This window comes from Eurosta solidaginis, chromosome 5, assembly GCF_040869045.1.
Source record: "Eurosta solidaginis isolate ZX-2024a chromosome 5, ASM4086904v1, whole genome shotgun sequence".
Lineage (NCBI taxonomy): Eukaryota > Metazoa > Arthropoda > Insecta > Diptera > Tephritidae > Eurosta > Eurosta solidaginis.
In genome coordinates, this window is record NC_090323.1 from 26,765,390 (window position 1) to 26,792,389 (window position 27,000).

The window sequence follows — 27,000 nt, forward strand, 5'->3', positions numbered from 1 at the left end:
CTTTGCCGGATACAGATCCGGTACGCTCCGGTAACACAGCTCCATTAAGGTGGTAGCCCCACCATCTCGGGAACGATTTATGTGGCCACATTAAACCTTCAGGCTTTTAGGTAGGTCCTAGGTACTAGTCATCACACTCCTCATCAATCTAGGGCGTTGATCAGACAATTAAATAAAAGCGTTGGGCGCGTGAAATTCCTAAAAATGTGAGGCGTAGCATAATAACCTTATTAAGGTTCAGTTGGTCTTATATATGACTATCAATAGAAATTTTACGCGTTCAACGCTTTTATTTAATTGTCTGATCAACGCCCTAGATTGATGAGGAGTGTGATGACTAGTACCTAGGACATACCTAATTATTTTCTAGCTTTTAGTATTATTTATTATTACTTCATGTAAGTATTGTTTTCAATAAAACCGTTTATCTTAAATTTTTTTTATTTTAATACCATGTGGTAGCTGTCCATCAAAATGCTGTAGGTATAACGAATAACATCAATTCAACATTAAAGTCTGTTATTTTTGGTACTTTTCGCCTAGTTCCTTATACTTTTTGAGCCAACATGCAATTCCAACTAAAACCCTCAAACCATGAATGCTATCCCAAAGTAGATGTCAACAAAAACACACCAATTTTGTTTTGATACTGTAATTCGCTATTTTCGTATTTCTACTCGTTTTTTCATTTATTTATCTATTTATTAGAATGCAGCAATGCAAAAATGACAGCGCGATAAAACAACAAATACATAAATTTTTCTCGTCAACTTGTAGTTCGTTTTATGTTTTGAGTTCACTGCAAATGTTCAGCGGATCCACTTTTTAGCTTTGTTTATTATTATTTGCATTGATGACGTGGTATTTCAGGTATTACATTGGAATTTGTGTTTCTTCTCTTTTTTGTTGACTTTAACTCATTTTCTACTCTCTTTTGCTTGTCGCTCTTTTGTTGGAGTTCATTGTTTTTATGTTTTGACAAAACAGGTTTAACACCATTTTGAGATTTTTCATGTACTATTGCTTAATGTTTTCATATTTCCATCTCGCTAGAATACGAGAGAATCAACTCAGTGTTTAAAGTTGAGTAAGTCGTCGATTGAGTGAGTTAATAATTTTCGGCAGCATCATTTTCTGTGAAGAATAAGAAAACAAACTGCTAATATAATTTGTATAAAAATATATACTCATGAAATATATAAACTGACTGTTATTCTATAAATAATTGATAAAAATACGTGATAATTGGTGAAAATATGTATATATTTTTGTAAATGCACCTGTCGGATACTGGAATAAAAATAATAGTGTTTTCCAGAATCCGGACAAAGTGTCCGGTTACTAGAAATAGTTAACAACCGCACAATACTAGTATCCGGACACGCTGTTTCTTTAGCCATTTTTTAATAATATTTGTTTATATTAAAATTAATTATAGTATGTGTGATAATCCCAATTAGACTGGGCGAGATTAAGTGAAGGCGAGAGGTGCACATGATCGATCATGCAGGAAAGGCGTGGGTTCAAGCGCGGGGCTGCAAAGTGTCGAAGATTATGTGTACATATATCTTACAACCTTAGACTAACAAAGTTGCTTCTATCATTAAAAAGAGAGGACTGTAGCCTCATGACGTGTATTCTGACTGGACACTGCCTTCTGGCGTCACGAGCCTTAAATTAGGCTTGGTCAGTGATAGCAGATGTAGAAAGTACGGGATGGAGGAGGAAACGATCGAGCACGTTCTGTGCTCGTGCCCTGCGCTTGCCAGGCTAAGATTCCAGCTATTAGGAGTCATACAGCTTTCAGATCTATAAGCAGCAAGTGGCTTAAGTCCTAGGAAGCTTCTAGCATTTGCCAAGAGGACGGAGTTATTTTATAACATAGGTCCTGGTTTTTGATAGGGTTTTTTTAGTTTGGTCGTTAAAACAAACTTCTGGTAACACTACGGAATCATTCAGTCTATGTGAGATCCTCATGGACCGGCCAGTTCCACCTAACCTAACCTATCTGTAATAATCCCTAATCCAGGGTGTTATGCGGACCGTGCCTATTGCACGATTTGCAGCCAGAGGATATATTCGCCTGTTGTGGCGGACGGTTTGTATCCCCATTTTTAACATTATCACATTGACTGCCACGTCGGACATATATGTGTGACACTGTACTATGCGGTTTACGCCACGTCAGACACATATGTCCGACACGACTATTATTCTCTCTCGACATGTCACACAGCAACGATTGACGATAAAAATTATTTTATTGCAATAATAAATTATATGGCGTCCCATGAAATTTCTGTTATAGTGGCTTCGGCGTAGCTCAAAAACAATTGGATAAACTTGGTTTTGAAAAAAGAAAATTAGTTCATTTTATTACAGTAACAAAAAATTTTTTACATATAATTTTTATAAAGTAGTTATACAAATGAACCATTAAACTTATTTGTGGTGATTACCAAAACATTCTAAACACATGAATGGCTTTTGGGGACATCCCAGGCAATACGGGAATACTCTTTTAGCCTTCTTTCTGGCGATCTCCCTTCCTTCCATTTGTTTTATTCTGGAATAACATAAAGTACATGTTCGACGTACTTTTGTATTACTTGCACTTAGTTTTATTTTTAAAATATGAATATTGCCTGATTTTGGCTTCATATGTTTTTCTGGCTTCTGCAAATTTAGAAGTGATGAAGTAATTTGTTCTCTAAACCACCGTATTTTAGCATTATTTTTTTCGTAGCTTTCTTATACACTAAAAAACCATTTACTACTGATAATCCAAGCAGATATTCTATACACAGTTTGCGGTACCACTTTACGCCCTTCCTCAAAGTAGTAGCATAAGAACAGTTTTGGTCTGATAAATCAATCCCTGCTTTTCCTTTGTTGTAAGCAAGTACGGCTATTGGCTTTTTCTTATTCTTCTTCGCCAAGCGACGTTTTGAGCCAGGGGAATTACTGGTTGATGGTTGGTCAAGGTCAAGGCCAGCTTCTTCTACCATTCTTGGACTGTGTTTTGTTGACAGAATCCGTACATCACGTGCATCGCGCCATTTCAGTACCACAATTCCATTTTGCTCTTCTCTATGAATTACCTGGCCTTTTTCCAATTTGGCATCAAAAACTTCTTTGGGTATATACTTTTTGTTTGCTCTTAGTGTACCCACAACGTGTGTATTTTGTCGTAAAAAGGAAAGTGCCAACTCATAGCTTGTATAGAAATTGTCAACGAACAGTGTCCTACCTTGATTTAGTAAGTCCTGCGAAAGTTCTTCGCAAACTGATCGTCCCAGGCCAAGATTTCTTGCGTAAACTTCTGACTTTCCTGAGTAAATCTTACTTGACCATGTATATCCTTCTGAAGAACATAGCTTGAATAATCTTATGAGCTTTGTTTGGAATATATTGTCGAAATACTAAGCGACCCCTCCAAGGCACAAGAGTCTCATCAATTACAAAATCCTCAGCTGGGTATAAAATTTCTTGGTATTTTTTTTTGCAACATATCTATAAGTGGTTGAACTTTTCCAGTCCTATCCCCTTTTGGAATAGTTTCATTGTTGGCGAAGTGTATATTCGCTAGTATTAACTCAAAACGGTTCCGCGGCATTACCTTGGGCGCTACATTGTTCTTATAAATCTCACTTGTAGACCAGTATGATGGAATACTACCACATTGAACAAGACCCATCCATAATAAAAGTCCCAAGAACTTTTTCATTTCATCGCTATTAGTTGGAGTCCATTTTTTCATTCGACTTTCGCGTTTCAATCCTTTTGCAATCAGTTGTTGCTCAGCGTATCTATTTGTTTCTAATACGATGAGGTTGAATATTTCATCGTCAATAAACAAACGATAAACGTCAAATGGCGTGACACTTTGTGGGACATCTACTTGTAGGCCTGATTTTCCCGAAAAAGTAAATGTTTTATGACGACCTTCGTATTCAGACCAGACAGCATTTATAATTTCGGGTGGTTCACTTGCGACCCGATTTTCTTGTTCTTCATTGCTTTCTTCCCTATCCTCTTCTAGTTCTAGGCTTTCAAGAACTTTTTCTATATTATTTACGACTTCCTCATCTTCTTCACTTTCCGAAGAGTATGCAGTAGGATTATAGATAGGATGCTTTACAGAGTAATCAGAGCTATCATCTTCATCTTCTTCACTTTCTGAAATTGCGAGTATATTTTCTAACTCAGTATCTGATAAAAATTTTCTTTTCGACATTCCGTAACACAAATATTATGGACCAATATGACGCGATCAAGTCTTCTTGTTTACTAAGCATGTAATAAGAAAAAATAAAGAGCGAACCCAAATTGTTGCACTTGCTGAATTCCTCAAAAATAACGGTTTGCAAAAACAACATACTCCCAATTTACTATCCGGCTTCTGAAAAAACTGCCCTGTTACTGGCAAACTCTGACTTGTATCAAAACAATAATTTTTACAAAAAAATAGTTTTCTATCGAAGTGGCTGATTTTATTAGATTTAGAATTAAGTAATAGTCATTTGAAAATTCAAAGTATTTAATATCACTTATAAAATGTAACCAAGAAGAGTTCAATAGCAAAAAATAAGTTAAGTGTCCGGTTACTGGTACATCCACCCTATATAATTTTTTTCACAGACCTAAAAACAGTTCGCTGCAAGTAGACATTAAAATTTGCAGTTTCGAAGCTGCAGCGTTTACCATGGCAACATACATATATTTTTCTTATCTCGACTTAGGGGTTTTTGCAAGAGACCGCCCATACAGTTATGGACACATAAATGCAACATATACCTAGTCAATGTGAAGATTTTTCAACCATTCAAATGCAAACTTTTTGTGCTTTTTTGGCGGCGCCTAAATGCTTTCTTCGTCTGGTTTGTTGTTAACCGTTAATAGTTTTTTTTTAAAGGTCGATCCACTATTAAATTTTTCATATAAATGCGTTCAACGCAATCTTATGCATGTGAGTAACATCGCCACAATCACGCAAGATGTTGCACTGTTAAAACATTCTCACTATACATGAAAAATACTTCCTAAAAAATTTTGTGTCCTATGCATTTGTTAAATACTAGTTTTTAACTGTGGAAAATGTTAGAGAAGTACCAACGAGTGGGAAAAATAGTTTCACTTGCAAAGTGTGAACGCACTCTTAACCAAAGCAAATGTCGAATTCTTCTTTTAATGCTTCCAACAAAATTTGAAAGTTGGCACTTTTTCATGTCAGATGGTGCCAGTGTCGCTCGATCTGCCGTTCTGTATAAAAACGCGTGCAATCTACTCATCATACATAAGATTGCGTTAAACGCATCTATGTATATGAAAAACTACTTATGTGACGGGACTTTAAACCTCGCAAGTTGACCCATATATAGCATAATTTATTTTACGAGCCGACCCGTGCGCATCTTGCGCAACCAATATAAGTCTCTTATCAAATATCAACAAAAATCAGCTATTCTATCAATCAATTAAAACTTATACTAGGTTCAAACACACACCAAATTGGCAATTTATACTGTTTGGGCAATTTATTACACAATTTGTCATATAATAAATTGTAATAATAAATTGCCAATTTAAAAAAAATTGCGTAATAAATTGTTTCAACCTGCAAATACAACATTGGAAAGTGTGTTTATTGAGTATATTTAAACGTCACTTACGCATGGCTGAACTATATGGTTGGCTCATTTCATCAGCTGATTTTATGTCTTTCATTTCACTGGAGTAGGGACTGTCAAAAGAAGATGGCAAAATCAAAATGAAAACAAAACATTGAACACATTTTCTTACAACACACAAAAATTTCAAAGTTTTATGTTTTCATTCCATTTCATTCACGTAATACCAACACGCACATTTTGACAGTCTCAACAAAGATATGTTGTTACTGTAGAGATGAGCCAACCAGCTATCAAATTACTATTGTGTAAGCTAAATAGAGTTGTATGAACACCACTCAATTTAAATCGAAATAGCCTCCATTTATTTTTCTGTTTGAACATAGTATTACAGCTTGCGTGCCATATAGCGCATGGTAGCAACTGCCGATAATGCAGTGCAAATATTCACAATAGTGCGATAGTACAAATAGCAGCTCAAAAAGTGGCAGAAATTGCTAAAGTTCCGAGTGTTTCTCGAAAGAAAAGTAAGCGATGCAATTTATGTGCGGATAACCCCGAAGTACTGACGAAAATCAAAACTCTGAAGCCAAGACCACGAAAGACCGATGCGCAAACGGATTCTGCCGTTATAAGTGTAGAATAAAGAGTATATTTTATTGAATATTTAGTTATGTACATATTTTATTACAAAGAAACGAGATTAATGTCTAAATGCTTTGAAAAATTTTACAAACTGACTGAAATTACACAGATTCCTCCTTTTATAGATTCGAATCATTCTTTACATTATAAAATACAAAACCTACTATGTTAAAATACTAAGGTATCATGTTCAGTAGATTCGTCCAGATCGGGTTGCCTTTCTGTCCAAAGTGTATGATCCTACATAAGGATAATGAGAAATTCAGTTATTGAGCTCAAAAATATCCTCGGCTTGTTAGAAGACTGCTAAACGAAAAAACCTTGTTAGGACGCATTTTACAGAAAAAAGTCGCTTTTGTCTAAAAAAAAATTATAAGGAACCGGTTATTCCTTGCGACATTTGAAACATTTAAATAAAAACACATGGAAACTTATGCCTTTGAAAACTGCCAATAAAGTGGTATTTTATGCAAGACAACACCCCAAATTAATTAAGGGACTTAGAATATACCCGCGGTAGGTATGCCTGTCGTAAGAGGCGACTAAAATACCAAATTGATTCAAGGGGTTGTTTAGCGCAACCCTCTCAAGGGGTTGTTTAGCGCAACCCTCTCAAGGGGTTGCCAGCGCAATATATAGCTTCTCCAACCCAATTGTCAGCCTCACCTATCCGTGGCGAATCCTGTTTCATTAACAGCCGAGGCTCTGGCGACCCCAAGTTCCTCATGGAACTAGTGGGTGGGGAGAGCGGGATGGCCTAGAAGGTTTAATGTGGTCATATAAATCGTTCCCGAGATGGTCGGGCTAATACCTTAATGGCGCTTTGTTACCGGAACGTACCGGATCTATATCCGGCAAAGAACCATCAACATCGATAACACTCCCCAAAGCCTTCGGGGAGTGTCTTTATCGTTAATACAACTACAACAACAACACTCCTCCAAACTAGTTAAGAGCTGGTTTAGTACGGAAAAATTTATGTTTTGGACTGGATCGTTCGAACCCCTATCCAATCCAAAACTTCTGGAATGAAGTCAAGTTGAAAGTGGCGAAGAAAAACTTTTCAAAATTGGAATCCTGGTACGCCGTACCTAACATCAAGTGCCAACAATTCGTAGAAAATATAAACAACTTGACCAACAAAAACAAAAATCCTTTAGGTATCTTTTCTTATATTTCCTAAGGTTGTGCTTTATATGTCCAGCTGATTAGCTTTTTCCGAATTTGAAAATTTTCTTTGGTATTAAAATTGAGTTCAGTATTTGTTATCGTTGAAAGTGAGAAATAAATCTTTAAAATGAATATAATACTTGTTCAGTTTTTAATAAATTAACGTTCGTAAAGCATATCAAAGTTGACTTTTAGAAATGTGCCATTTACATATCCATGTATGTATGACCACCCACAATGGCAAAGTTTTGATTTTCTGCGCTCCACCGGCATTTTCTGTTTGAGTGGGTATAAAAACTGTAAAACAAAAGATCTGTACTCAAAAGTTTTTTTTTCTTTTAACGGCCACTAAAGAATTGCAAAATAATAAATTATTTAAGATTTGGTTAATTTCATGGGACATTTAACACAGTCTCATTTGGCCATTGAATTTTAAAATTATATGCATTTTTGCGAAAGTGGGATGATCTTAAACTGAAAACAAAAACTACTTAATTTTTTTCTCCGCATGCCACGGTGGTCCGAGCTTGCACCCCACGTTTTCTTTTTGAACATGATTTGGAAAAGCTTTCCAAAACTATTGCGATATTTCATAAATTCGAAGAGTGGATACTTTTGTTTATACTCAGATGAGCAGAGCTGATAGAGTATATTAATTTTGTTCGCATAACGGTAATCCGTAACGGCATGAACTAATCGAGATAGATATAGACTTATATATCAAAATGATCTGGGCGAAAAAAGAAATTCAAAAGTGATGAAACTTGGTAGGTGGTTTGACCTTATGACGCAAAATAGAAAATAAGTAAAATTTTGGACAATGGGGTGGCACCACCCACTTTTAAAAGAAGGTAATTTACAAGTTTTGCTGTAATTTGGCAGTCGTTGAAGATATCATGATGAAATTTGGCAGGATCGTTACTCTTATTACTATATGTGTTCTAAATAAAAATTAGCAAAATCGGATGACGAACACGACCAATTTAAAAAAAAAATTTAAGTCAAATTTTAACAAAAAATTTAATATCTTCACAGTATATAAGTAAATTATGTCAAGATTAAACTCCATAGTGCAACAAAATCCAAAAATAAAAGGAACTTTTAAAATGGGCGTGGTTCCGCCCTTTTTCATTTAATTTGTCTAGAATACTTTTAACGACATAAGTCTAACAAACATTCACCAATCCTTGTGAAATTTGGTAAGGGCATAGCTTCTATGACGATAACTGTTTTCTGTGAAAATGGGTGAAATCGGTTGAAGCCAAGCCTAGTTTTTATACACAGCCGACCGTCTGTCCTTCCGCTCGGCCGTTAACATGATAACTTGAGCATAAATCGATATATCTTTACTAAACTTAGTTCACGTACTTATCTGAACTCGCGAAATCCGACTATGACCACGCCCACTTTTTCAATATCGAAAATTTCAAAAAATGCCATAATTCTATACCAAATACGAAAAAATGGATGAAACATGGTGATTGGATTGGTTTTTTGACGCAAAATATAACTTTAGAAAAAACTTTGTAAAATGGGTGTGACACCTACCATATTAATTAGAAGAAAATGAAAAAGTTCTGCAGGACGAAATCAAAAGGCCTTGGAATCATGGCAGGAATACTGTTAGTGGTATTACATATATAAATAAATTAGGGGTACCCGACAGATGGTATTCCGGGTCACATTGGTCCACATTTTGGTCTATATCTCGAAAACGCCTTCACATATACAACTAAGGGCCACTCCCTTTTAAAACCCTCATTAATACCTTTAATTTGATACCCATATCATACAAACACATTCTAGAGGCACCCCTGGCCCACCTTTATGGCGATATCCCGAAATGGCGTCCACCTATAGAACTATGGCCCACTCCCTTTTTAAATACTGCAACGAATGTACTGAAATTCCGCTTCTTCCAAATCTACTAACGTTCGAATAACTAAACTGTTGAATAAATAACTCCACTATTCAATAATGCAAAATGGCCTTTATTAAAGTTCTTCACAATAACACTACTATTGCTCGCCAGATGCGTCTTAAATCAAAACTGATTGTCGCGCCTCCACTGCCGCTGCTTTTATACTGTGCGATTTCTCGTTTGCATACTTCTAGGCTCTTCCAGAATTTACTTAGTTACTGCTATATAATTATAACTACAGATAAGGTATCTGCATGTGTTTGTGCGTCTCTTCTCCGCTGCGTGTACGTACATATGCGTAGACATAATGATTGAATTATTTATGTGCATACAAGTCACTGCTTAGCATCGGCTTAGAGATGATATTATCCCTTAGTGCTGCTAATATTCGTTACACTGCCCTCCACCTAAGTCTGAACGTCCCGATTATACAAATCTCTCGATCTAAACGCTGCTAGCATCTCCAAATGTACCACTCTTCTACTTCGTGGTTTCCCAATGGTTTGTATGCGGTAGACGGTGTCACTGATCTTATTCGCAACTTTGTACGGGCTTTCCCAACTGCACCGAAATTTGGATGGAACACCTTTCTGCCGGTGAGGGCTGTATAGCAGTACCAAATCTTCCTCCAAGAACCCTTCCGAATTATTGTTCACATCGTACCTGCGTTTCATCTTACTACTCATTATCCTGGATCGTTCCCTCGCACTCTGTTGTTTGGCCAATGAAGAACTACTTCGCAGAGCTTGATCTTGACGGACTGACTTTGCATCATCAGTATCGTCTTGACGTTTCACAACAGTAGTGCGCGCTGACTTGAAAGCACCCTTGCATTCTTTCTGGAAAATTCTTTCAGTCGTTGCCAGTGTTTTTCTCGCAGGTACCTTCGATTTTGCTTTGTTTGGCCCATTCGTTCGATCAACCTTTACCTTTGACTTTCGTGGTCTTTGTCGACTCTTCTCCACCAGTACTCAATTACTGCTGAGCCCTTTTTCCAAACTGAAGTTAAGTGGCACATCCTGGTTCTCATAACGCATCACCCTTCTCTGCATATGGCCACATAAATCGTTCCCGAGATGGACGGGCTAGCACCTTAATGGTGCTATGGTACCGGAGCGTACCGGATTTGTATCCGGCAAAGGACCATCACATCGATAACCCTCCCCAAAGCCTTCGGGGAGCAACCTTATCGCTACAACAACAACAACAACAACTCTCCTGTTGACCAAGTCAGATCGGATTAAGGAATGAGATGCGCCCGTATCTACAGTCAGTACACGTTCTTTGCCATCCACATTCCCTCTGACGGTAAGGTTGCTTGATTTCCTTCCAATTTGCGACACAGATATCACAGGACATTCAATAGCTGGGGCAAGTTTTCGATCTTTACATCTGACTCGCTCTTGCTTATCTCCTCCAGCTTTACGTTTACGACCAGCCAAGTTGCAACTACCAGGACCGGTGCTGCAATGACGTGCAATGTGCCCTGGCTTTCCACACTTAAAACATTTGATTGCACGATTATTCTTCTGTTGCGTTCCTTTTAAAGCTTCCAAAATTGCGTCTACCCACTCTGGCCTTTCTACTTACACACGGCGTGCTTTGAAAACTGGCTTACACAAAATCGGCGCTGTTTCCTGAATCAGAGCATCCGATACCGTTTCTGCGAATGTAGGTTTCGGGTTTACGTATGTCGCTCGCTTCGTTTCGACATCCCGTATTCCATTAATAGGGCTCTGGATTTTTACCCTTTCGGTTTATTCCCCGGGTGCGTCCGCATTCGCTAAATGTGCGAGCCTTTCAACATCCCACGCAAACTCTTGCAATGTACAAAGTTTCCATCGCCTTTGGCGATAAGGTGCTGTCGGATGCGAAAAAATGCGCGAGCGCTTTCTGCCGACAATATATAATGCATCCTACGGTCGACAAAGATAGACGGAGAGCCAATAGACACGCACATAAACACAAATTCAGCGCGTCACCAATCACCATCACCGCTAGAGAGGTTGAGGACGCCATTGGCCGCGCTAAACCATCCAAAGCAGTGGGCCCAGACGGCATAGCCATGCCGATGCTTAAAAACCTAGGGAAAGAGGGTTTAAAATATTTAGCGCATGTCTTCAACCTGTCTCTTTCCACCTTTGTCATACCCGAGAAATGGAAAATGGCCAAGGTGGTCCCGCTACTAAAGCCTGGGAAACCAGCTAACGTAGGTGAGGCATATCGTCCGATATCTCTCCTATCGCCAGTGGCAAAGACGCTTGAAGCCATTTTGCTCCCTTATTTCCAAGCACATTTGCAGCTAACCCCTCATCAGCATGGCTTCAGAAAACTCCATAGCACTACCTCCGCGCTAAATGTCATTGGCACCCAGATAAATTGCGGTTTGAATCAATACCCCCACCATAGAACAGTACTCGTAGCGCTAGACCTATCAAAAGCCTTTGATACGGTCAACCATGGCTCGTTACTGCAAGACCTGGAAGGGTCTACCCTTCCCCCATGTCTTAAAAGGTGGACCGCAAATTATCTGGGTGGTCGGCAGCATCGGTGCAATTCAGGAACGAAACATCAAAACCAAGGAGAATTAAACAAGGGGTGCCACAGGGTGGTGTCCTATCCCCACTTTTGCTTAATTTCTACATATCTAAGCTACCTTCACCACCGGAAGGAGTCACAATCGTTTCCTACGCCGATGACTGCACAATAATGGCCACAGGCCCAGGCCCAGAGATCGATGAGCTATGCAATAAAATAAACGGCTATCTTCCTGATCTCTCCAGTTTTTTCGCCTCGCGAAACCTGGCATTGTCACCGACTAAATCTTCCGCGACCTTATTTACAACATGGACGCCCCAAATGTCGACCATATTGAAAATCCACGTCGATGGCACTACGCTACCGACTGTCCTACACCCCAAAATCTTGGGTGTGACGTTTGATCAGGATCTACATTTTGGTGCGCACGCAACCGCAATTGTTCCGAGAATTCAGAGCCGTAATAAAATCCTCAAATCCCTTGCTGGCAGTACCTGGGGAAAAGATAAATAAACGCTCATGACCACATACAAAGCAATTAGCCAGCCGATTACGTGCTACGAGTCACCCATATGGTCGCCAAGCCTAAAAACTACCCACTTGAAGAAACTACAGGCCTGCCAAAATACTGCTCTCTGAATCGCCACGGGCTGTCTTCTTATGTCCCCAGAACACCATCTGCATAATGAGGCGAGAATACTCCCCATCAGGGAGAGAAATGAGATGCTGACCAAACAGTTCCTGTTGAATACCCAGAAACCTGGGCATCCCAACAGACATCTGATTGACGAACCAGCACCGCCTAGGGGCCTAAGGAGTCATCTCCGTAAGCATTTTGTGGAAATACGGCACCTGAGAACCCAGCCGTATGAAGCGAAAAAACACAAGCAGGTCCTTGGTGAACTCCATAGACAGGCGTCGGACCTTTATGTCGGGAATTGCCCGGTGAATCCACTACTTGAAGAAAAATATCCAGAACTCGCGGAAGAGGAACGCATACTCCCCAGGGAAACGCGTGTCACGTTTGCTCAACTTCGTTCTGGATACTGTAACAGGTTAAACTCTTACCTATCCAGAATCAACCCCGACATACAAAATGTATGCCCCGCTTGCAATGTGTCCCCACATGACACCAACCATCTCTTTAATTGTAATGTGGAACCAACGCCTCTAACACCCCTTTCCTTATGGTCCACCCCTGTTGAAACGGCAAGTTTCCTTGGACTCCCGTTAGAGGATATTGATGACAATTTGTGATCGGTCGCGGCTATTAGCTGGGGCGAGCATTGCTACAACAACAACAACAACCTTCCAAAGCTGCTATGTCGGCATAAATTTTGTCCTCGAGTTGTAAAATTTTTGCATCCTGCTCTTCCAGTTTCGCAAAGAGCTGCGATGATAAAAAAAATACCTGTTCCGAAATTTGTGCCGACATTTCAGATATAAGTGCCTCTTGCGCTTCCAGTTGAGATGCCAAATATGTCTTCTGTTCTTCCAATTGAGATGATATTTGCGACGCCATTTCTGAAATGCGTGCTTCCTGTGACTCCAGCTGAGATCCCATTGTAGATGTTTGTGCAGATATTGTGCTCGTCACTGTCTGCGGTGTTTCGTTTTTTTCTTCCATTTTTGTTGTTGTTTCGTCGCTATCATAATGAAAAACATACTCCTCAGCATTGATTCCTTCAAATACCATAGCTACACTTAGTCGTCTTTGTAACTGGGATTTATTGCCAAAAGTAGCCAATCCACGGACTTCCAACTCCTCCTTCAGTTAAAATAAATAAATGTAAAGCGCGATAACCTCCGAAGAGATCTAAGGCCGAGCTTCTCTTCCAATTTGCATCGTGCTCCTCTTGATTTTCCCTACAAAGTGGCCGGACGGGACCTACTTGTTTTATGCCGACTCCGAACGGCATCTGCAAGGCAGATGAGTTTTCACTGAGAGCTTTTCATGGCAGAAATACACTCGGAAACTCCACTATTCAATAATGCAAAATGGCATTTATTAAAGTTCTTCACAATAACACTACTATTGCTCGCCAGATGCGTCTTAAATCAAAACTGATTGTCGCGCCTCCACTGTCGCTGCTTTTATACTGTGCGATTTCTCGTTTGCATAATTCTAGGCTCTTGCAGAATTTACTTAGTTACTGCTATATAATTATAACTACAGATGCACGTGTATATCTTCTCATATGCGCGTGTATTTGTGAGCGACACTTCCACAATTATAATTGCATACTTTTGGGAGCATCTCAGATAAGGTATCTGCATGTGTTTGTGCGTCTCTTCTCCGTTGCGTGTACGTACATATGTGTAGACATAATGATTGAATTATTGATGTGCATACAAGTCACTGCTTAGCATCGGCTTAGAGATGATAGTATCCCTTAGTGCTGCTATTATTCGTTACAATACTCTTTAATACCTTCCATTTGATCCCCATGTCATACAAACCCATTCCAGGGTTACCCTAGGTTCATTTTCATACATGGTAATTTTCCCTTATTTTGTCTCCAAAGATCTCAGCTGAGTATGTAATGTTCGGTTACACCCGAACTTAGCCTTCCTTACTTGTTTAACTGATTGCTTCCTTTTTCTACTACATACTAATATTTTTTCGAAAAATCGCAAAGAAACACAGTTAACGGATGTCAATTCGATTTGGGAGCAAAATAACTGCAATTTTCAAAAAACTAGTCAGCCGAGCAAACCTCTGTGATTGAACCATGGTTTTGTCTAGCATTGTAAATTAAAAAAAAAAATTGTATCTAGTAAATGTATATTTAAAACGATTTTTTAATAAAGTTAATGCAATAAAAATTTTACAAATGTTTTATTCTTTTTTACTGGTGTACCTTCAGGAATGTTTTCTAATCACTATTATTATAATATTTACTTATCATGCACGTGTTTATTTATTAATTATACATATGCCCCTGCCATGTATTTTTTGCAACGCTCGCATTTGAAGTACACCCCAACCAACGAGTTTGAATTCTAAAAGCCATCTGATTTAATGCGCCACTACCGCTAAATTATTTACTTCTTGTCCACGTTATATTGTCCTCTCTTTATTTTGAGTTGTTTCCACACACTAAACAGCTCGTTATTTATGTATATACTACGTAAATGCTCTTGCCCACGGTTGCCACACCATGTTTTCATTTGGGACCAAAATTCATCGAAAAAAGGACCAAATTTTTGTATTTTTAATTCGTTTACAAACAATTCGGCAATTCACAAATGTGTCAAATTCCTTGTAACACCTATAATTTCAGCTGTGGTAAAGTTCAATGTCACACACACTTTCGTTTTAACAAAAAGCCATATAAATATATGTTTTAACGAAAACGCTTAGATGAAAGCCCCTGTGTTCAGTTTTATTTACATTAAAGTCTTATTTTTAAACTAAATTTCTCCAGAGAACGGTTCTATCAACTTAATCATAAAATCAGTCCTAAAAGGTAAAAAAAAAAAATGTTTCCAATTGTTGATGGGTGCTCCAATTTTTTTTAATGATACTTTTATAAGTGCGAGTTTTGAAATGAACATATAATTTGTTTTAGACAAAAATTTACATTTCAAAACACACATTTATTGAATCTAGCCACAGTCCTCAGATTGACCATTGAAAGGTCTTTTTTTAAAAGTTTCAACTGTGTAATAATGTAATTTTGATAACCAGCCCAATTCTAAATATTCCCTCGGAATTTTGTTCTCGCGGATTTTTTTATTCACGCGGAAAAATTCCTCCAATTCTTTTCTCCTAGGGAGAACAATAATTTGGGAATAGGAATTTGGAATTTTCGAAGTCAGCTGTTTTGTGAATTGAAATTTCGTTGCGCATTTCTTATTTTGTTTAAAAAATTGAAAAGTTTAATTAGTGTAGCAAATTTGTTTGAAATGTATATATCTAAAAGAAAGTCGTGTTAGTTACACTACGCATAACTCAAGAACGGATGAACAGATTTGGCTGAAAATTGGTGGAGAGGTAGCTTAGAACCAGGGAACGGACATAGGATACTTTTTATCCCGTTCTGGCTAGGGTCTTGAGATCAAAACGTGGACCTGGGTAATCCTGGGATGTGTTTGTACAATATGGGTATCAAATGGAAGCTGTTTATGAGTACTTTGATACTGGGTATTTTTCGTACCCCTGGGTGACAAGGGTCTCGAGATATAGGCCAAAACGTGGACCCGGGCACCCATAGAATGTGTTTATACAATATGGATATCAAATGAAAGCTGTTGATGAGTGATTTAGTACAGGGTAGTTTTCATACCTATTGGTGACTAGGGTCTCGAGATATAGGCCAAAACGTGGACCCGGGCACCCCTAGAATGTGTTTATACAATACGGATATCAAATGGAAACTGTTGATGAGTGCTTTAGTACAGGGTAGTTTTCATACCTATTGGTGACTAGGGTCTCGAGATATAGGCAAAAACGTGGATCAGGGTAACAATAGGGTATGTTTTTACATTATGGGTATCAAATTGAAGCTGTTGATGTGTGCTTTACTACAGATAATTTTTTATACCGTGACTTGGGTCTCGAGATATAGGCCAAAACGTGGACCCGGATACCCCGAGAAAATGTTTATACAATATGGATATCAAATGAAAGCTGTTGATGAGTGCTTTACTACAGGGTAGTTCTCATACCTATTGGTGGACTCGGGTACCCCTAGAATATGTTTACAGAATATGGATAACAAATGAAAGCTGTTGATGAGTGCTTTAGTAGAGGGTAATTTTCATATCCCTGGGTGACTAGGGTCTCGAGATATAGGCCAAAACGTGGACTCGGGTACCCCTAGAATATGTTTACAGAATATGGATAACAAATGAAAGCCGTTGATGAGTCCTTTAGTAGAGGGTAATCTTCATACCTCTGGGTGACTAGGGTCTCGAGATATAGGCCAAAACGTGGGCCCGTGAACGCCTAGACAGTGTTTTTAGATTATGGGTATCAAATTGAAGCTGTTGATGAGTGGTTTAGTACAGGGTAGTCTTCATACCTATTTGTTACTAGGGTCTCGAGATAAACGCCAAAATGTGGATCAGGGTAACACTAGGATGCGTTTTTACATTATGGGTATCAAATTGAAGCTTTTGATGAGTGCTTTAGTACAGGGTAGTTTTCATACCTAATGGTGACTAGGGTCTCGAGATATAGGCCAAAACGTGAATCAGGGTAACACTAAGATGTGTTTTCACATTATGGGTATCAAATTAAAGCTGTTGATGTGTGCTTTAGTGCAGAATAATTTTTATATCACTGGGTGACTAGGGTCTCGAGATATAGGCCAAAACGTGGACCCGGATACCCCTAGAAGGTGTGTTTAATATGGATAGCAAATGAAAGCTGTTGATGTGTGCTTTAGTACAGAGCAGTTTTTATATCGCTGGGTGACTAGGGTCTTGAAATATAGGCCTAAACGTGGACCCGGATAGCCCTACAATGTGTGTGTAATATGGATATCAAATGAAAGCTGTTGATGTGTGCTTTAGCACAGAGTATTTTTTATATCGCTGGGTGACTAGGGTCTTGAGATATAGGCCAAAACGTGAACCCGGATACCCCTATATGGATATCAAATGAAAGCTGTTGCTGAGAGCTTTAAAGTAATTTCCATTGTCATATTCGATTTAGTCGCATCAACCTGGCAAAACTGATAAATAAGCATGCGAAGCCGAAATAAAGACATGAATTAATAATACCCACATATATATATATATACATATGTACGTCCTATTCGATTTGCCTGAAATTTGGTGTATTAATTTGCCTGTATTAGTATTTACGATCCTTTTTTCCTGGAACTAGACCAGAGACGGACTGGGACTGGGATTAGGACTAGGACTGGGGCTGAGACTCGGAGTGGGACCTGGACTCGGAATAGGACTGGAACAAAATACATACCACCCTCTGGGAATGGCAATAAGGGATGAAGAAGAATGAGAATAACTTTAGAGAAGAGAAAAGAGGGAAGGAGAAGGAGACTGAGAAAGAGATAGATGAATCGAAAAAGACGGAGGGAGGAGTGAATAAAAGACGGAAAACGCTTATTAAGGAGTATGCAGATTGACCAAATTTAGGGCAGAACAACGTCTGCCGGGTCTGTTAGTTAAGAAATAAAATATAAACAATGCACAGTATTGCATTTCAAGTGTTATTCTCTGAAATGAGTAATGAATTTGTCCCACAGTAACATCAACAGAGGAGCATAAGAAGAAGAAGACGGCGGGATAACACAAATCCGCCGGAGTTGCGGAAAGCATTCAGCAAAGCAATTTTCTGGAGGCCAAGTCGAGTTGAGTTCGCCTTTCGCCATATGCCAAATTCTATTTAAGCCTTCTTAAATATCCTTTCGCAATTTCTGGATGGCTGCATAAACTATGTATACCAAGAGCTCTTCCGTTGCTTATGATATACTTTTCTACTTAAAATAAAGAATATTGTAGTTGTTGTTGTTGTATTAACAGTGAGAATAATGTGGTAGAATGTACATACATATTTTAGCACAAATTTGTACAAATAAGTGTTTTTTCTTAAAAGAACCAATTTCCTTTAACTATTTTGATGCATTCCCTTTAATTTAACAAGTGAAAAAACTCCTATGAAATGGCAGAGACATCTCCCTCTCCCTCACATTAATAATACCAACTTTTCTCCCATAACCGGTTTCCGCTTTTTCGAACATTGTTCAGAATAGGAGGAAAGGGAGAAGTGAAAAAACTCACAAGGAATTTTTATTTAGAATACGAGGAATGGGAGGAGGGAAAAAACTCGCTCGGAATTTTTGTTTAGAATTGGGCTGAAGATTTAACTAGGTACATACGAGAAATTAGTCAACAATGTTATTATAAAAGTGTCTGGGATTCTGCTCTCCAAGGGGAATAATTGGCACAAAGCGTTTATAAAAGATCAACGTTAACTAACTCAAAATACACATCGGTATGCTTGCACGCATAACTTGAACATAAATTAAGAAAGTGGCAAGTGCACTTAATATAAAAGAAATTATTCTCATGCTTTGATTTAGTTTTCAATTCAATAATAGCTTCATCAGTGGCAGACTCCGTCTCATTTCTTTGAGGTGCACGTGCATGTGCACCAACTTTTTTGAGTTCAAATGGTGACAAAAAAATTATCACGAAAAGTGTTTGATAACAGATCGAAATATCTAGCCACTATACCAAGATTTTCTGATTGGCCGCTTGTATCATCAACAATTAACGAAAATTGCTTTGCTTGAAGTGCTATTGTTCGTATTCATTTTAATATCAGCAATTTTTTTCGTAAGAAATCCATTGAGGTAAATTGAAAATTATATAAGGGTTAATGAAGGTGTGGACAATTTTGTGGGGAGTGTTGTACATATTTACCTCAGTGAAAAACGTATAAAATTACCAAAATCTTGGCTACAGCCTAAAAAGGACTAAAATTAAAAAAAGGGGCCAGCGGGCCAAATGGGGTTGAAAAGGACTATTTTTGGTCCAAATGGAAAAGTGGCAACCGTGCTCTTGCCGGTGGTAGCGATGCTACTCTTTGCTTGCTAGTTTTTGTTATATGACGAAGCATATTCGTTAATGCGAATGCAATCGAATTACTCCAATCTCAAAATATATATTTATGTATGTATGTTTGTATTTTGCGTACAATTTACTCTACTTCGGTATTGTTTATTTAGCTTTACTAGGGTCACCAAGAAAATACATAGAATTAAAGATACATCCAGGCAAAGTGTATGTTAGATAACTATCGGCTTCCGGTAAAAAAACAAAAAACACTTTGCTTTATCGCTTTTAAAAGTCCCGTCACATAAGCAGTTGTTCATATACATATGTAGATGCGTCAATCTTATGCGTTATGAGTAGATTGCACGTATTTTTATGGAGAACGGTAGATTGAGCGACACTGGCGCCATCTGACATGAAAAAGTAGCCAACTTACAAATTTTATTGCATGCAAAGCATAAGAAGAATTTAAAATTTGCTTTAGCACACTTTGCAAGTGAAATTATTTTTCCCACTCGTTGTAACTTTTCTAACATTTTTCGCAATTAAAAACTGCAATACGACAAAAAAAAATGTGTCAGGAAGTATTTTTGTTGTATAGGGAGAATGTTTATAACAGTGCTTCGCGAAATTTTTTATGTGAATCGGCAAAGCGAAATAAACTTCAATTGCCAAGTCTGAAGTTCCTTCATATTTATAAACGCAGCATCTTGGTTGATTGTGGCGATGTTTCTGGAATGCATAAGCTTGTGTTAAACGTATCTATTGATAAATTTCATTGTGCCGCAGCCTTAAGAATTTAAATAAAGAACGCATATAGTATATGGGAGTTTCCATTGTTACGGTCGCGACACTTTTGTGTAAAACTTTCATAATTTTAAATAAAACTGTCAAAGTAAAGATTGAATTCTTATATGCAAAAAGGACTCCAAGAAGTTGGAAATACATTGAGATAGGTGACAATTTAAAAAATTAGTTATAAGTGCCAAATAAAGTTCAAAGAGCGTAACGGTCGCAAAATTATAAATTTCATAAATTGTGTAGAACTCATTTCAATACCATACACTATAAAATTTTCCCACTTAACTCTCTGAAACCATCTTACCATATCTAAATTTGAAATTGCATCTATTGATACTGAAATCAAAGAAAAATCACTTCCTAACCCTTTCTGATTTACTGGCATTTCAAAAAGTTACAGTCGCGACATGATTCGTTTATTTTATGTGTATTGGGCGGTATCTCCACAACTGGTTGTTGTATACAAATGAAATGCATCCTATCTTGATAGTCTGAATAGCTCCTCTCGTTTGATACTCATTGAACTAAAATATTTCAAGATCATACAGCTTCAAACATTGGTCAATATCTCGACAACGAGGGCTTACGTAGATAAATGATTAATACCACTAAAATCAGTGGACTGGGTATAGTTGAATCTGTCCTATTTCCCGCTCGACTAAAAGAAAATCGGTAACGTTCCCGAAATTGTGAAACCATTTTTTTCTTTGATAAGTTATACTCGCCATGACTCATCTTGTATACTAAGATCTATGATTTCAATCTCGTTTTCTTATAAATCTGCGTTCTCGGAACGCCGCACTAAATGTATACGTCATCCAGTATAGCACTTAAGCTCATTTTATTTTCGTTTTCTATAATAACCAGTTTAATTTGAATAAAACCGAATAAAGACGAAAGAGAATAATAATACGTGTGAAGTGGCGCCAATAATTATTCAACTAAATGGTAACCCCTGATGAAGATAACGTTACATTTACGTTTATACGATTTACTAACTATCCCCTCAACCCCTACGTAGCAGCCCTCGTGTTGCCTCTCACTTTTAAATATTCGAAGACCAAACAAGCGCAGAATTTCGTGAGATACTACGAACTATATTCCGCTCTTTCCTTACCTTAGTTAAGCTCTTGTTCTTAAATAAGCCCTCATATAATAGACCGTTCCAGAAAAACAACTTATTATCTTTTTTCTTCCAATGTGGTGGGGGAGGAAGTGTTTCCGAATTATGTGCTAAAATATTTGTTACTAATATCCAGATGAAGTGCACCGATCATATTTTATAGTAAAATAACTGGAGTGAATTAAAGTTTAGAGAAGCCAGACTTGTTCCATTCACGTCACCATGATTATCAGAATATCTGTTTCGACAGAAATTTCCACAAGACGTAATTAGTTGACATCTCTATTTATGTAGGATTATAAGGCCGCCGTGGTGTGATGGTAGCGTGCTCCGCCTACCACACCGAAGATCCCGGGTTCACGCCTCAAGCAAAACAACATCAAAATTTTAAAAACAAGTTTTTTCAACTAGATGAATGTTTCTAAGCAGGGTCGCCCCTCGGCAGTGTTTTTTATTTATTTATTTATTAGTCTACAAATTTAACAATTAATCAGACTAAATATAGTTACGGATTTACTGTACAGAAGCATACAAGTTGAACAAAATTTATATTACAAAATATGTATGTATATTATTAAATCAGTTGTCGGGATGGACTATGATGCCGAGCGACGGGAGGTGATTTTAGTGCTGTCGGAATCGACAATTTCGAGCAGATCATGTATATAAACACCCACCTGAGCAACCAGCTAAAAATGGTATCCCTGCTTTTGGAATGGACGTGAATTCGAGCAGCTGTGGTATTTTGGCAAGCACTCCGAGTGTATTTCTGCCATGAGAAACTCTCGGTAAAAACTCATCTGCCTTGCATATGCCGATCGGATTCGGCATAAAACAAGTAGGTATCGTCCCGCTAATTTGTAGGAAAATTATAAAAGGAGCACGACGCGAATTGGAAGAGAAGCTCGGCCTAAAATCTCTTCGGAGGTCTGTTAGCAACGCGTACTAACTGCTTCAGCTTGCATTTCACGGGTCGTTTATACCTAATTATTGACTAGCATCAAATAATCAAAATTGAATTGTTGGATACATAATTACATACATACATATATATATTTTCGTGGTATTAAGAGCTTTTCCTCCTGGGGTGCAATTAATGGAATTCAAACCAAAAAACGAGTATTATGCGTTTCATCTAAGATTAATTTCAAACTAGCGATAAACGAAAATAACTAATAATTCAAATAAAAATAAATGAAAACTAATGCCTACTTCATAGTTCCCCAATTTCGAATGTCCCTAACTCCGTAGTCTTTTTAACGACATATATATTTCTTGGTTTAAAAATAAGAACTCCTTTATTGTTGAATTGAAAAATTAATTTTAAATAAAGCAAAAATGTTTAACTATTTTTATACTCAGTTGAGCAGAGCTCACAGAGTATATTAAGTTTGATTGGATAACGGTTGGTTGTACATATATAAAGGAATCGAGATAGATATAGACTTCCATATATCAAAATAATCAGGATCGAAAAAAAATTTGATTGAGCCATGTCCGTCCGTCCGTCCGTCCGCCCATTAACACGATAACTTGAGTAAATTTTGAGGTATCTTGATGAAATTTGGTATGTAGGTTCCTGAGCACTCATCTCAGATCGCTATTTAAAATAACGATATCGGACTATAACCACGCCCACTTTTTCGATATCGAAAATTTCGAAAAACCGAAAAAGTGCGATAATTCATTACAAAAGACAGATAAAGCGACGAAACTTGGTATATGAGTTGAACTTATGACGCAGAATAGAAAAAAAGTTTTGCAAGCTGTAATTTGGCATTCGTTGAAGATATCATGATGAAATTTGGCAGGAACGTTACTCCTATTACTATATGTACGCTTAATAAAAATTAGCAATATCGGAGAAGGACCCCCCCCCCCCCCCCCACTTTAAAAAAAAAATTTTTTTTTAAGTAAAATTTTAACAAAAAATTTATTATCTTTACAGTATATAAGTAAATTATGTCAACATTCAACTCCAGTAATGATATGGTGCAACAAAATACAAAAATAAAAGAAAATTTCAAAATGGGCGTGTCTCCGCCCTTTTTCATTCAATTTGTCTATGATACTTTTAACGCCATAAGTCGCACAAAAATTAACCAATCCTTTTGATATTTGGTATTATGACGTTAACTGTTTTCTGTGAAAATGGGCGAAATCGGTTGATGCCACGCCCAGTTTTTATACACAGTCGTCCGTCTGTCCTTCCGCATGGCCGTTAACACGATAATTTGAGCAAAAATCGACATATCTTTAATGAACTTAGTTCCCGTGCTTACTTGAACTCACTTTATCTGGGTATGAAAAATGAACGAAATCCGACTATGACCACGCCCACTTTTTCGATATCGAAAATTACGAAATATGAAAAAATGCCATAATTCTATACCAAATACGAAAAAAGGGATGAAACATGGTAAGGTAATTGGATTGTTTTATTGACGCGAAATATAACTTTAGAAAAAACTTTATAAAATGGTTGTGTAGGTGTCATATTAAGTAGAAGAAAATGAAAAAGCTCTGCAGGGCGAAATAAAAAACCCTTAAAATCTTGGCAGGTATTACATATATAAATAAATTAGCGGTATCCAACAGATGATGTTCTGGGTCACCCTGGTCCACATTTTGGTCGATATCTGGAAAACGCCTTCACATATACAACTACCACCACTCCCTTTTAAAACTCTCATTAATACCTTTAATTTGATACCCATATCGTACAAACTCATTCTAGAGTCACCCCTGGTCCACCTTTATGGCGATATCTCGAAAAAGCGTCCGCCTATAGAACTAAGCCGCACGCCCTTTTAAAATACTCATTAACAGCTTTCATTTGAAACCCATATCGTACAAACATATTCTAAAGTCACCCCTGGTCCACCTTTATGGCGATATATCGAAAAGGCGAACACCTATAGAACGAACGCCCACTCCCTTTTAAAAATACTCATTAACACCTTTCATTTGATACCCATATCGTACAAACAAAGTCTAGAGTCACCCCTGGTCCACCTTTATTGCGATACCTCGAAAAGGCGTCAACCTATAGAACTAAGGCCAACTCCCATTTAAAATACTCATTAACTCCTTTCGTTTGATACCCATATTGCACAAACGAATTCTAGAGTCACCCCTGGCCCACCTTTATGGCGATATCTCGAAACGGCGTCCACCTATAAAACTAAGGCCCACTCCCTTTTAAAATACTCATTAACACCTTTCGTTTGATGCCCATATTGTACAAACAAATTCTAGGGTCACCCCTGCTCCACCTTTATGGCGATATCTCGAAACGGCGTCCACCTATGGAACTAAGGATTACTCCCTTTTAAAATACTCATTAACACCTTTCTTTTGATACCCATATTGTACAAACAAATTCTAGGGTCATCTCCACCTTTATGGCGTTATCTCGAAAATGCGACCACCTATTCAACAACCACCACTCCCTTTTAAAACCCTCATTAATACCTTTAATTTGATACCCATATCGTACAAACACATTCTAGAGTCACCCCTGGTCCACCTTTATGGCGATATCTCGAAACGGCGTCCACCTATGGAACTAAGGATTACTCCCTTTTAAAATACTCATTAACACCTTTCATTTGATACCCATATCGTACAAACGCATTCTAGAGTCACCCCTGGTCCACCTTTATGGCGATATCTCGAAAAGGCGACCACCTATACAACAACCACCACTCCCTTTTAAAACCCTCATTAATACCTTTAATTTGATACCCATATCGTACAAACACATTCTAGAGTCACCCCTGGTCCACCTTTATGGCTATATCCCTAAATGGCGTCCACCTATAGAACTATGGCCCACTCCCTCATAAAATACTCTTTAATGCCTTTCATTTGATACACATGTCATACAAACACATTCCAGGGTTTCCCTCGGTTCATTTTCCTACATGGTTATTTTCCCTTATGTTGTCACCATAGCTCTCAACTGAGTATGTAATGTTCGGTTACACCCGAACTTAACCTTCCTTACTTGTTTTCGTTTCATATTTTTATTGCTATTTTTTTTTAATTTTTTTGTTTTCGTTTTTGATTAAATTTTGTCAATTAAATTCTTTTTTCATTTCCGATGTTTTAAGAAAGAACTTCTACGAATTTTGCAACTGAAACTATGGAAACCAAACTCAAACATAAAGTGTGCACAGCTGGGGCATTTTTCATTTGAAACAACCTTCGGAAAAAAATTATTAAAAATTAGCGAATTTTAAGAGACCTTTAACTTCTACAAAACAGCATACTCATATTTTCAAATCTCTTCCAATTTCTTGTTTGACTGGAAATATAGAAATATCACGTAATAACGTACATTTACCTTTTAACAATCACGAAATAAAACAAGGACTTGCAAAATTTAATTTCAAGGGAATGTAAATCTTACATATTTTGATGTTTAAATCAGCTTCATTAAATAAATATGTGCTGCAGTAGTTATTATTCTTATAAATGCCTCGAGTAATAAATCACAAATCATTTGAAAGCCTTTCCAAAACAAGCTGTACTAACCTAATTAAAAAAATTAACTCAGTATTTGACTTAAGGAAGTAAAAAAAGGGAATTAAAATGCATCTAAAGATTACATTTAATATTTTTTTACAAAATTTTTATCCATATATAGCAGCTGCTTATTTTATGAGAAAAATTGGCCCCTCATCAGGGTTTACTTACTCATGGAACCTTCCAAAAATTTTGTATACCTACGTATAGTTTTATTTTATTTTCATTGTTGTAATCTTGCATGTCAATCCACTTGGAGCATCATATTTGAGCACAAGTTGAGACCCATATTTTTCTCAACTCAGGGAACTATATTTTTTGTTATACAAAAAATGCCATATTCATTGAAAATTTATGATTACCAAGTTTATCAAGTTGACAGACTTGCGAAACAACGCTTGGGGTTTGGGAAGTATGTTCATTTTTCGTTTCAATTTAAAAAATTGGTTTTAAATTATTAACACTTTTGTTTTAGCGCTAATTTCTTTACAGAAAGCTTCCGAGCCTACGTTGACTTTTAAGTAATTATAAAAAATTGCTGAAACGGTCTAATGTACATCCAAATAATTTGATTGCTCTCGCAACACAAGTAACTCAAAAAGAAATTTACTCACCACCTTTATTTTATCCTATTGGTATCTCAGGCCATTCTCAGACTTTAGTTGCGGCTGCTTTTGTTATTTTGTTGTAAGTCAAATTTGTAATCTTTTCGAATTAAATATTTTTTATTATCTGTTACACCTTTTGATTTGCCTTCGTTGTTTTTGTTAACCTTAAGATAGTCAGCCAACTTTGAGAACAAACCTTCACTTTCATTCTCAATATTGTAATGATGAAGGTCGTTTAGCTATTTACACATTTGCTATCACATTCTTCCAAAAAAGAAAAGCTAAACGGACGCACCACCTTTTTTTCTGAATACCCCATTTCCCTTATCAAAGGAAAGAGTTAATTTAAATATCTACCTAGCTGCACTCATTTTTCACACACCAACTGAATTTTGTACATATTTTTACACGTTTCCGCTTTGAGTGCTTGTCACTGACTATCGCATTTTGCTTAAATGGTGGCATTTAATACTCATATAATATGTATATAGAAGTACTTTAAAT

General features: G+C 37.4%; 1 protein-coding gene and 1 long non-coding RNA gene across 3 annotated transcripts in view; one reads left to right on the plus strand and one right to left on the minus strand.

Annotated features, from left to right (window-relative positions):
* The window catches only part of Pcif1 (Phosphorylated CTD-interacting factor 1), a 91,041-nt gene that overhangs the window by 12,231 nt on the left and 51,810 nt on the right, over nucleotides 1–27,000 (plus strand). The gene's annotated exons all lie outside the window — the stretch shown is intronic.
* Nucleotides 637–26,928, minus strand: LOC137251752 (uncharacterized). Its single transcript, XR_010953336.1, has 2 exons — nucleotides 26,503–26,928; nucleotides 637–1,134 (listed from the first exon to the last, which is right to left on the minus strand). It is a non-coding gene; the product is annotated as an uncharacterized lncRNA (long non-coding RNA).